Here is a 12,482-nt window from a genome sequence, read left to right on the forward strand (position 1 = left end):
ATTACACCTCTTACAAGGGTAAGGGTTAGGGTTGAGGTTACTATTCCCCAAAATGTTATTAAATTATAACAACTGTCCCCATTACCGATCAATTCTAAGATGCAGTTATTTCTGTTGAATGTGGTCCTTATTAATCGAATGCTTTAATTCGCGTATTTCGCTCGGAATTATTCAATATCATCTCGGAACGCAACTCCGCTCCCGTACTGGCATGTGTCAACGCCCCCCTCTCCCACTTCCCCCTCCCACATGTCACAGCAGCTACACGGGCATCTGAAGTAACACGAGAAGTGGTATTAAGTGATTTAAGTAGAATAAGAATACCATGTCTTTGGGTTACTATTCAATGTGCAATTTCTCGTTTATACCATAATAAACTGCGAGTAACAATTTTATAAAGTACTTAAACATTTTCATGTTATCTGTTAAACTGTTAATATATTCTGAATCTGTATCCGGTGCTCAAGGAATATGTACATGCGTAAATATACATTTTATTACCATGTAATATGAGTAACTATATCATACCCTTGGCTAATATACATATTATTATATGAAACACCTTTACAACTATATACAACACTTATATACCCCGACACAATACAGCCACAACTTTTCTAGGGGACTTAAGATTTACCTTACAATACCCCAACAACTTTTCTAGGGGGTTCAAAATGTCTAAGTAAATATTAGTTTAGTATCATTTAGACCTTATTTCCCGTCGGCATTATTTTTACTAACATTTTCTTTTCTTTCATGTCAAATATTGACTTAATATAAACCAAACACTGGTGGTCCTTTGCCTGAAATATTTAATATTTTTAATTCAAATTTGAATTTTAATATCTATGAAGGATAAACGTGAGTTTTGTATATCTAGTGTAAATATTGTCGTCGGTAGGCCTAGTTATTAAAACATTATAACTTCTCCATTTTCATTCATACCTAGTTTCTATGCAATAAACTAAAGAAACAAATTTGTCAGAAGGATCCGCACAGGTTTTATGTGTCCGTGTTTCCCGAAATATGCCTTTAGTTAAACATACATTATGCAAGAGGTAAATGTATCTTTAGCAGGTCTTTCTTTAGGCCTGAAATGTTAGACATTTATTAACAAAACAAGACCATAATCAACTCTCGATGGCATCGGATACTCAAGATTTCAACTAGATTAAAACGGTTTGCCATTTAAAAATGGGAAAGCGAGGCTAAGTCCCGATTATACCAGTGCCCTGGTTACCACTTTGCACACATCTTGCCAAAACTACAAACAATGATAACTTGGCTGAGAATGAAATAATTTGACTGAAATTTTCAATATTTTCTTTTTTTTATCATCTATTTTTGAATTATTATAACAAGAATGGCCAACTCTTTATTAAACTCTTAACTAACGTATCTTTAATGGGGACTATAACACAACACAGTTCTATGGATAACAATCACTATATTATATACACACGACGTTTCGACAAGATTTCACTGGTCGTTATCAAGCATAGAAATTACAAATGAGGAAACCAAGTATGATAGTGTTATATATAGGTACATTGAATAATAATAACAGAAACCATAGTGATTGTTATCCATAGAACTGTATTGTGTTATATTTTTCAATCGCTAAATGCCATTCAAAGATTAATGCGGGACTATTGTGATAACTTAATATTCCATTTAAAATCATATAAACTGAAGATATTTAGCATAACATCTTTTGCCAATGCTATGGTGGGTAATTTGATGTTTTTTGTTGTATTGTGTTTTTTATCAATAAATAAACTCATTAGAATATTTATGAATGGTGAACGTCTAAGCAGAATAATAGTTGTAAACCTTTATGATAAATTGAAAATGTCAAGCTATAAACATAGGTAGTTATTTGTGAAATATTAAATTTTGATTGTAGACAACAGCTTGAAGTTGACCTTCGTATTGATCGCTAGTAAAACTTGCATACAGGCATCGTTGGGATAAACTTTTACAATGGATCTACTATTGCGAATATAATCAATTCTTGATGAATCTAGTCTTATGGGTTCTGTTTTGATATAAATGATTAATACTATGTCATATATATATTAGCCAAGTTGGTGCAGAAAAGTAGGACGTTAAACCCTATTTTCGTTTCATTTATGTAATAATACAAATGTAACCCTAAAGTGGTCTCATACCAAATAATAGGTAGTTCAGAATAGCTCGAAAGTGGTCTCACTCCACTTTAACTGCCTCTACCCCCCCCCCCTTCTCCCCCCCCCCCCTTCTCCCCCCCCCCTCTCTCTTTCACACACACACACACACACACACACACAAAGGCAACAGATCAGATGCATGCTAGCCAGAAAGCCAAATGGGTCCATTAGAAAAAAACAACTAGAACCAGTAGGGCTAAAATATTTGGTACTTGTGAAAGATTAAATAAGAATTGTAAGAACGGAGAATTGTATCATCAGTCAGTCATTTTATCAGTTATGGTGTGTGATAATCGTACCTTGCAAATATTGTATATGATTAGTTACATTATATCTATACGTCTTAATAATGTTAACTGATTTAATCTTGAATTAACGTGATAACGTCGCATGATTAAATTGCTTGTCATAATTATTATGATTTGATACTATAACCTGATGATTATATAATATTAACACAGGGCATGAAATAATCACTGATTACCGACTCATGATACAAGTCAATTTAATCACTTCATTTTATTATCCGGTAACTTTATTAAATATACATAGCAAGACACTTGACATGAAATAACCACTGATTATCGACCACAAGATACAATTAAATTTGATCACTCCATTTTATTATGTGGTAACTTTATATCATATATTATTAAATATACATAGCAAGACACTTGACATTTTCAACAAATTATTCCAATGGCTGGAATCAGGACATTATTATATTGAATATATCAACTGTTTTTTACTGAGCGACAATTGGGCTTGGTTACTCAAGTCTTTATCAAGATTTCTTAGTTTAATACTGAGCGACGTTTCGACTAGAATTTTCTACATACCAATTACTGTATATTACCGAGTGACGTTTCGGCTGGGCTACCCTAGTCCTTATCAAGTAATTCTATATTTATTATTGAATGACGTTTCGACTAGAATTTTCTACTGAACAATTGCTGTTTATTACCTAGCGACGTTTCGACTAGAATCTTCTATATACCAATTATTACTGTATATTACTGAACGACGTTTCGGCTTGGCTACCCTAGTCTTTGTTAAGTAATTCTATGTTTATTATTGAGCGACGCTTCTACTAGAATTCTCTATTTGCGACATTTCGACTAGTATGCTCTATATAACAATTATTGTATATTACTGAGCGACGATTCGAAAGGGCTACCCTTAGTCTTTGTTAAGTAATTCTATGTTTATTATTGAGCGACGTTTCTACTAGAATTCTCTTTTTGCGACATTTCGACTAGTATTCTCTATGTGACAATTACTGTTTATTACTGATGGATGTTTTGATTAGTATTCCCTATATAACAATTACTAAATATTACTGAGGGACGTTTTGATTAGTATTCTCTATATAACAATTACTGAATATTACTGAGGTACGTTTTGACTAGAATTCTGAGTCAAATCAAAATTGACTATTTTACATTTATACTTGTTCTACCACAAAAACGAAATCCAACTTCAAAAATTTTATTATTAAAACATTCTATACTATTTTAAATCTTACTTACTCATAATTACAAAATGATTACACGAATTCGTCTCTTTTATTTGAAATCTATTAAGACTCATATAATTCAGTTATTATCTATATGAAGGAAAGTAGGTTTAAGGTATTATAAAGGTTATGAATAAACGAGTCAATATGCGGGGTAACCAAGTAGAAGATTGGTTTTATACAGAAATATAGTGTTTTTATTGGATCAATATGGCTTAGTTCCACATCAATAACCCCCGGACAATAGAAACACTTTCATGTCTGACTTCAGCCTTTTTGTACAGATCTATATGATGTGTGACTGTTTATATTGTATATAGATTCGAGATCAATATAATATCAGAAAGTTATGACATGTTATTTGGGTTATTGTCTATAAAGAACCGGGGTTATCGCATTAGAGAATGAGAATTGTTTTTATTGAAGTTCGATATCACAAGGAATGTGCCAATATATATTCGATAATAATGTCCATTTTATATATACACGATATGGAACTATCACAAACAATGTGTCAATATATATTCGCTAATAATGTACATTCTATATACGTATACACAATATGGAACTATCACAAGCAATGTGCCAATATATATATTCGATAATAATGTCCATTCGATATAATATACACGATATATGGCGCTAGGCTTAGGGAATACAAATTAATTTTTATTAATTTTTATTATTAAACTTGAATCGATAGATATCTCATTCATCGATATTTCGACAATAAGTGACGTGGGGTGTTCTAAAAAGACATGAGATATTTGTTAGTCCTTTTAAAATCGCCGGTCATATTAAAACGATGGCATTCCCATTCTGGTGTTTGTTTCAGGCTGGATAACCTGTTCTATATGACGTCTGTTTAATTTCGTTACGTCATTTTTAATTGAAATTAATATTCCATTTAATTAATTTTATATTATTTACAACGAAAGTTAAACCCAAATCAATAAAAATATACAAAAACAGCTTCTGGTTAAGAAAATTTAACATTGAGTATACAGCGAAGGCGTATTGTAAAACTTATCCTCTGATGATAAAATAGAAATAAAACTATAGCTGGCGGCAACAAGACGTCCATCTATCTTAATAAAGTAGAATAAACATCGTTTATCACACCTGATTATAGAGACATACCTGTACAGCTTAAGGCAGGTCAGGATTATACACACCATGATAAACTGCCACTCCATGGAGCTATGGGTGTCGTGTCCGAGGCGAGGTATACTTACGTTTTCTAGAACACCCCAAAACTCCCCCTAAAGAATCCCAGTCAAATTGGTTATATGGGTACTGGCGAGTGTCGTGTATTTGGCAGGAAATACTTTCTCTTTCCATACCCCCTCGCTCTTTAATTAGCCATAAACAGTGACGAGTGTCATGTAAAAAAACATGTATAATTATTATTTCTAGACAGAGAGAGAGGGGGGGGGTAACGCCAACTCGTCACAAACTAGGTCATTTCGGGACTAACATATGGTTCAATTTTATTCCAATAATTCGCTTGCGCGTAGGGGTCTTTAGGAGTGGGAGGAAACAGGAGGACCCGAAGAAAACCCACGTGGTTGAACAGGCGACCCTACTCCTTGTCACCTACTGATTGATTAGGGAAATTCACACAGCTACCAACTGATGTTGTGGTTTTGTTTTTAACCTGTCATGACGACAAATTAAATTTACACCAGACAATTCTGAGTTTGATAATATTATATAAATAGAATATCAATGGTTGGATGATTGACAAGTTTACAGCTGATTATTTGTATATTTTTTAATCAGTTATTTGTCCAGCTAATGTTAAACTAATAAGTTAGTCACGATGAAGACAACACGCTTCTAGAATATAATTCAAATATCTGTATAACACAACACAGTTCTATGGATAACAATCACTATATTATATACACACGATGTTTTGACAAGATTTCACTGGTCATTATCAAGCATATACCAATATTCAAATAAGTAAAAAATGTGAAAATATAGGTACATTAACAATGATAACAGAAACCATAAATTAGCAATCGTGTGAATTTGTATGCTTGATAACGACTAGCGAAATCTATATAAGATAGTGCTTGTTATATCCATAGTTATCAATAGAACTGTGTTGAGTACCTTATGTCCATTTGCTAAATGCCATTCAAAGATTATACAAAATATATGTACATGTAAATCCATTAGAAAGTTAGCCGTGGGACGAAAGGGAGTAGGGTTGGGCTAATGTGTGTTTTACCCCCGTAGTCAATTTCCCAAATGATTTGTATTTGTGTATGTTTAGAAATAAAATACTAAAACAGCGAAAAGAAAATGGATTTATTTGCACGATTCACAAGCGTGCAACAGTCAGGGGAGATAACTACTTATTTTGTCGTCCTGTCTTCATGTATTATCGGGGAGTGTTTATTCTTCAATATTAAAATACTTACATTATCGTTTATTGGATATGTTCGTCATATGTAAAGTTATAAAACACTTAATAAACACGCTTACTATTATCTGTTTATTATTATGAAATTAGTTATTATACGATTTTTCAAGCACTTCGTGGGGAGATAACTCGTCAAGTGCTACTTTATATTGGCTTCAAGTACTTTTGAGGTGGTTTAAAAAAATAGAATTTAAAGTTTTCTGGACTTTATTTTTTAAAAATTTTTTTTAAAATTGAAGTTTGTTTGTTTTGTATTTTATGTTATATTAAATACACTTAACTATTTTCCCACCGAACAGGATTTATTTAAATAAATAATCATAAGAATTCCTTAAAGTTTTAAGGTTGCATTGAATTCTGTATAGTATAATTAAATGAGTCTTAGTCGAAGTTGATCAAACTAATAACTACATAATATTCTATTGTTTGGTGGATGGTTCAGAACCGCTTTCATTATTTTCTTTATTAGCCCGGTCGCGTTGAGAAACACCACTCCATTTCATTGAATTGGCATATTTGGTTTTATTCAAAGGTCAGATGAATGCCACGGAATTTAATTGAACTGATTTAAGTGCAATGAGTCATATTGAAAGTTTGCCGAACACCCCAACTGATTAAATAACTACACATAATATACCTCGATACCTGTCAGTTATTCGGTGTTGATATCCTAGCTACACAGGCTCTTTATCACGCGGTAGATCTCACATTTGACCGCATATACGTTTTTATTACCAATCTATCGACAAATTTATTCATTTTTTAAAATTTAAAGCTACCGTCTCTTCAAGTTCAAAGAATCACTTTTGTTATCTTAAACGTGTTTTTTTTTTTACAGTATAACACAATAAGATTGGATAAAATTTTAGCAACTTAGAAACACCTTCTCCTAAATTCATGTTAATAACAATCGTATTTTTTATGCAATAGTTGTAGTTAGTGACAAGTTCCGTGTACGAGATAGGATAATCATTTAATGGCTAACAAATGTTTAATACACTTTTTATAGTTCTAGTTCTACTTAATTACATGTACTCTGAAAACTTCCTTTTCAGATAAAATAAAATCGTAAACTTTGTTTCAGTTTTACAAAAAACTGATAAACTTGTGTACGAATCGTTTGATCTTCTAAAATATTTTCAAGTTACAATTTCTAAATTATATGATTTAAAATCATTTAAATTTTGGTATACAGTTTGGGGAAACACGAGGTGGTTGGGTCCACATTGAAGGGCAATTATTTTTTCTGACTAGTGATTTTTTTTATTTATAGAATTTGTGATGATTCTGATCTTATCTTGTATCACAGTTCAATAACTGGTTTCTAGTTCACAATAATAATTTTATTCTAGTAATGTATTTAAAAAGCTGTTCTATTTTGAAACGAAAAAATTTCCAACAACACGAGGTGATAATTGAAATAGATTTGAGTTGAATATTATCCAAGGTATATTTACACTCCATGATCAACTGAATAGACATGTTTAGGGTGTTTGAATTGATTTTGTATTGAACAAAAAATACATTATGAATATTTGCTTATAATTGGTGTCAACTAGTGTGACTGACAATTAGGATGTAAGTACCCATTCAGATTTACAAATAAACTCTGAACAAGGGTGAAATACGTCTGTTCTAAACACTCTTTAAAATATTGAATGGTATGTTACCCGAGTCCTTAACGAGTGTCGTGTACAGAGTAGACTATGTTGTTACTTGTTTTATACACCTGGTACATTTTGATTGGATTATATTTTAAAATGCAATAAACTACAACGAAACTTATGACACACAACTTGGTTATTGAAATTGTGGAGTAATAATTATCAATGAAGTTCAGAAGTATACTGTCATAAAAGCACAATAAAGCTCTATAGAATATTTCGATCATCAAATGACGTTTAAAATGTAAGATGTGAATTAAGATATCATATTGTGTCTACGGAATAATTTAGTCTTGGATTTCAGAAGCCAAATCTACTTGACATATACGATTTAAATCAAATCAGAGAGAGAGAGAGTTTAACATCCATTCGACACAAACTAGGTCATTTCGGGACTAACACATGGTTCAATTTTATTTCTATAATTTGCTTGCGCGTAGCAGTCTTTAGCAGCGAGGGGAAACCGGAGCACCCGGAGATAACCACGATGTTGGACAGGCGACCCTACTCCTTGTCACGTGTAACCTGGGAGTGTCACAATAAACATTTTAATTAGTACTTTTTATTATTTATAACTAGAGTTCATGCTTAGTGTATGGTATGTTTATTCCATCTAGCATCAATAAATGGGGTAAATAGATCGTGGCATGTTTGAAACATTTATTGATATTCTGTAGACAACATCCGTATCACATGTTTTCATAAACTACAATATTTGATAAACAACAATCATGACCTCCCGTATCAAAGCTACATAGCAATGCGACAAATCAATTCCTGGTTTATTGCGTGGCGGAAGGTTGGAAGGGCGTTCGAGAGCCCGAACGGCTTTTCGTTAAATCTTAACAGGAATACATGTCTTACGTAAAGCCTTTCTATACGGGACTAGCCAAGAATAATAGATGATATACCGAATGAGTCGGGAATTTAATATCGTTTTTTGAGATAAATTTCTCGTGTACTAGTATTTCGTGATTTAACTCCATCCATCAAATCGAAATGTCGACTAAAATTACCCCAGAAACAAAACAATTAAACCGAAAGCTAAATATCTCTTTGTTTAAGTTTGTTGACATTTTAAAGAACTTGTTGAGTTTTAACGGTAGTGTTTTATTGACTAGAATTAAATCACGTGTTCTTGAAGTGAGGTCATCTGACCATACCCCGCTATATTGCTGAAACAAATTACTGTTTCGTTTTACGCAAAAAATCTTGTTACGCCATCTATTTTTACTTGAGGTAGTGAGACTTGCTTTTATTAACGAGATATCTTGAACTCATTTCAATATCAGACACAAAAGGTTTAAAGGACAGTGTCCAAGTAACTACATCGCGACAAGATACGGATCATATAATTGCAATTTGAACCAGGTACAGAAAGCACAACCAAATATTCAACCACCAAAGCCCAGTGCATATTTAAGGGATAAACATTTCCTGTTCCCAGTTTTATTGTGCAATAAACATGTCCCCAGATCAATAGGACCCAAGACGTGTCAACATTATCGAATTATTAGTTTAAAAATAATTGCCTATGTTCTTTGGGAATTGATCAAATGTTGGAGAGTCAGTAAAAGTTGGTATATAAAAAGGATTTAACTTAAGAGTGAAGTTAGTGTATCGATGCTTTAACTTGTATCACTAGTTGTATTGACAGTAAGGTCTGATCTCTTCTCTAAGATTATAAATATCGTCCCTGTATATCACGACTCATATTGACTGTAAAATCCCACGTGTACTCTAGGATTATAAATATCGTCTCATCTTTAATGCTCACACATTCGTCTCCGTCTAAACTAAAACTAGCCTTCTTTTATCATGACACACGCTAAAAATGTAATTGTTACTCGATTTGTGCCGAATTCGATTCGACCAATAGGCCTGTTGGGATCTGGTCAAGGGTGTCGAGTGTTCGCCTCCGCCTAAACCCACCCTCTCCTTCTTCCCCATATTAATTCGTCTTCTTTCATCATAATACATACTAAAATATAATTGTTGTTTGGTTTTGGCCGAATTAAACCAATGGACTCTCTAAGGGTTCGGTAAAGGGTATGGGGTTTTGACAAGGACAATGTTGAATTTGTGCTCAAATGTACTTCACAGTAATTATTTATAGTGTAATAAAAGGGGTGGGGGTGATGAAAGGGGATTTGTGGACAAGCTGATCGTGTTTGTTATCTTGATCTTTCTTTGAAGTAAGAAAATCTGAAGTTATTCGCTAGATCTGTTACCAGTAAACATTCCTTGTATCGGCTACAGGGATGTCTTGCTGTTGACATGTTTCAACTGTTCAAACACTGTAAGACTAACATCTTCAATCGTTAGCAGTATCCAAGGTTTCTTAGTTTAAACGACTGCCTGACTCATTGACGTATAGAAGGATACCTCTCCATGGATTTAGCAAATTTTGGACTCCAGTAGTTTGCTATGTTATTATTTTATCTTCGAATCGTTCCGTTGGAATTCTGTGCATTTTTTATGTTTGGTTTTTAGCTGAGAATCTATATTCTTGTGTAACTATTGATTCTCTGTTTTTGGATATCATTTTCAAACAATTTACTTGTAAAAATCATTAAGGTACATTTTCTTTATATAGTTTCCTCTTTTTTGAGTTTGAATTATTGATCATGGCATGCTCGAACTTTTCAAAATGGTTATTTTTTGCTAATTTAAATTGAGAACTTTCCATTCTGAAAGTTTTCTATTTTCTTATTAAGTTTAACAAATCGAAACTCTGGATAAACAGTAAAGACTTTATACAGAGCTTATATATCATTAAACATATGTAATTGCCAAAAAGCGTATTAAACTGGTATTTAGCTGTCTGTAAAATATGAAGCTAGTATTATTGTCGGAATGCTGGTTTGTTTTCTTTAAATTATAAAGTCAGACTAACCTTTCAAGCAAACTGTTTAAATATCAAATGGCAATTTCGTTCCATGTGTTGGATCATGCATTACAATGTAGTGCAAAATGAAACAGCCGAATAAACGAAAAGGAAATATAATATTATTTTTATTTTCATTCTATAAAGAAATGTTTTGGATCGCAATATCGTTTCATTTTTGGTTTTGCAGTAACAGAGGAGACAACGAAATGCAATTTTTATACTACTTTCATTAGATTGTCATTTATTTAATAGAGTTTTGGGATTTCCGATGTCTGTATCGTTACAAAAACAACTTTTAATAACCAAATTATCTCATGTATTTTTCATTCTTTGATAATTTTTTTTAAATAGAAATATTTCTGAAAATATGTTAGACAGGAATGTATCAATATCGCATGGTTGACTTAATAATTGTAAAGATAGCAAATACCAAAAAGCTCTGTAAAATTCGATGCCGTTGTGAAAGAGGTATTTTCAGTATCCAAGATTTATACAAGAGTTCCTCAACTAAAATGACTGGGGCCTGCGAAAAAACGTTTGGATTATTACAAACCGGTTCTCATTCGTTAGATGTGGTGCCGATAGGGCTGACAAAGAAAGTGTCTATTCGTTCGAATAGGAAGAGAGACAACATGTTCTTATTTCATTCATGAGCCTGCCATACGAATTTAGAAGGGGATTTTACAAATCTCGTGAGTTGATTATATTGCTTCCAAAAAATAAATCATTAATATCTAAAGATATCGTATTTTACAGAGCTATCTATATATTTAGAAAAACAGCATCATATTTATGAAGTATGCTTGACTATATAATCGTATAATCAATTTGACCCGTATTCTATTATATTCAATATATTGATATTAACTGCCTATATTCTATTATTTACTGCCTATATTCTATTATATCTACTGCCTATATTCTATTATATTCCATATATTAACCGCCTATATTCTATTCAAGGCTTTAGGGTTATGATAAATGTAGGTAAACTTGGATGATTTATTTTAATATCACTTTGGTTTATGTGGCATTTTGGTTGATTGTCTAGATATTGTTTATATATACATATATATTCACTGTTTTGAATAATTTAATTAAATTCTAAAAATAAAATGTGAGTCTTTACAGACACCGACTCTGTTGTCTCACATCAAGGTAGACATTTTGAATTTTGTTTATAATTCGCTTCTTTTGCACTTTATTGACCTCGATTCCGCCTTGTAGAATAGGTCTTTTTTTCAAGCGACTCCTTGAATGTTAATTGTACATGTATCCACATAACATGGGCTTCACGTATGCTTGCTTCCCACTGTCGTGCGATGCATTACAATACGATTGCCCCTATTGAGTCCACGATCTGGTACGTGCAGATACGTTTGGATACGTTTTGATACGATCAACACGATTGTTACGACTGACCTCAATATTTGATAAGACTTGATAGGATCACCGCGATTAAAACCACGATAATGGGAACCAAGCAATAGCTGTAAGCCTCCACATCAGTAAAAATGGTCCCTCGGAAGTTTAGACTGTTGACCAAACAGAATAAGAAAAAAAAATTAACTATGTTCCAAGTTTTAAATTTTATTAAAGTAATGTGGTGTCAGATGGTCCAAAACGTATTGTAATATTACGTTTTATTTGAAAAAAAAACAACAATAACGACAAAAGTCATCTTAAACAACATTCGATTTCCCACTCTCTTAATACAGTCTAGACTTGTGAAACCTTTTTGCTCGTGAATTTAGTTGTTGTATATAGTCGAATTTGGTAGTTTTTGAGG

General features: G+C 32.5%; 1 protein-coding gene across 4 annotated transcripts in view; it reads left to right on the top strand.

Annotated features, from left to right (window-relative positions):
- Positions 1 to 12,482, top strand: part of LOC126820601 (F-box/LRR-repeat protein 7) — a 165,657-nt gene that overhangs the window by 133,957 nt on the left and 19,218 nt on the right. The window contains exon 1 of one of the 4 annotated variants that reach the window (XM_050548671.2): positions 10,150 to 10,380. The exons of the other annotated variants lie outside the window; for them this stretch is intronic. The gene's annotated coding sequence lies outside the window, so the exon portion shown is untranslated. Of the gene's footprint in view, positions 1 to 10,149; positions 10,381 to 12,482 lie in introns of those variants that run through there. 4 annotated transcript variants of the gene reach the window in all.

The sequence above is a fragment of the Patella vulgata genome, chromosome 5, assembly GCF_932274485.2.
Source record: "Patella vulgata chromosome 5, xgPatVulg1.2, whole genome shotgun sequence".
NCBI classification, from domain to species: domain Eukaryota; kingdom Metazoa; phylum Mollusca; class Gastropoda; family Patellidae; genus Patella; species Patella vulgata.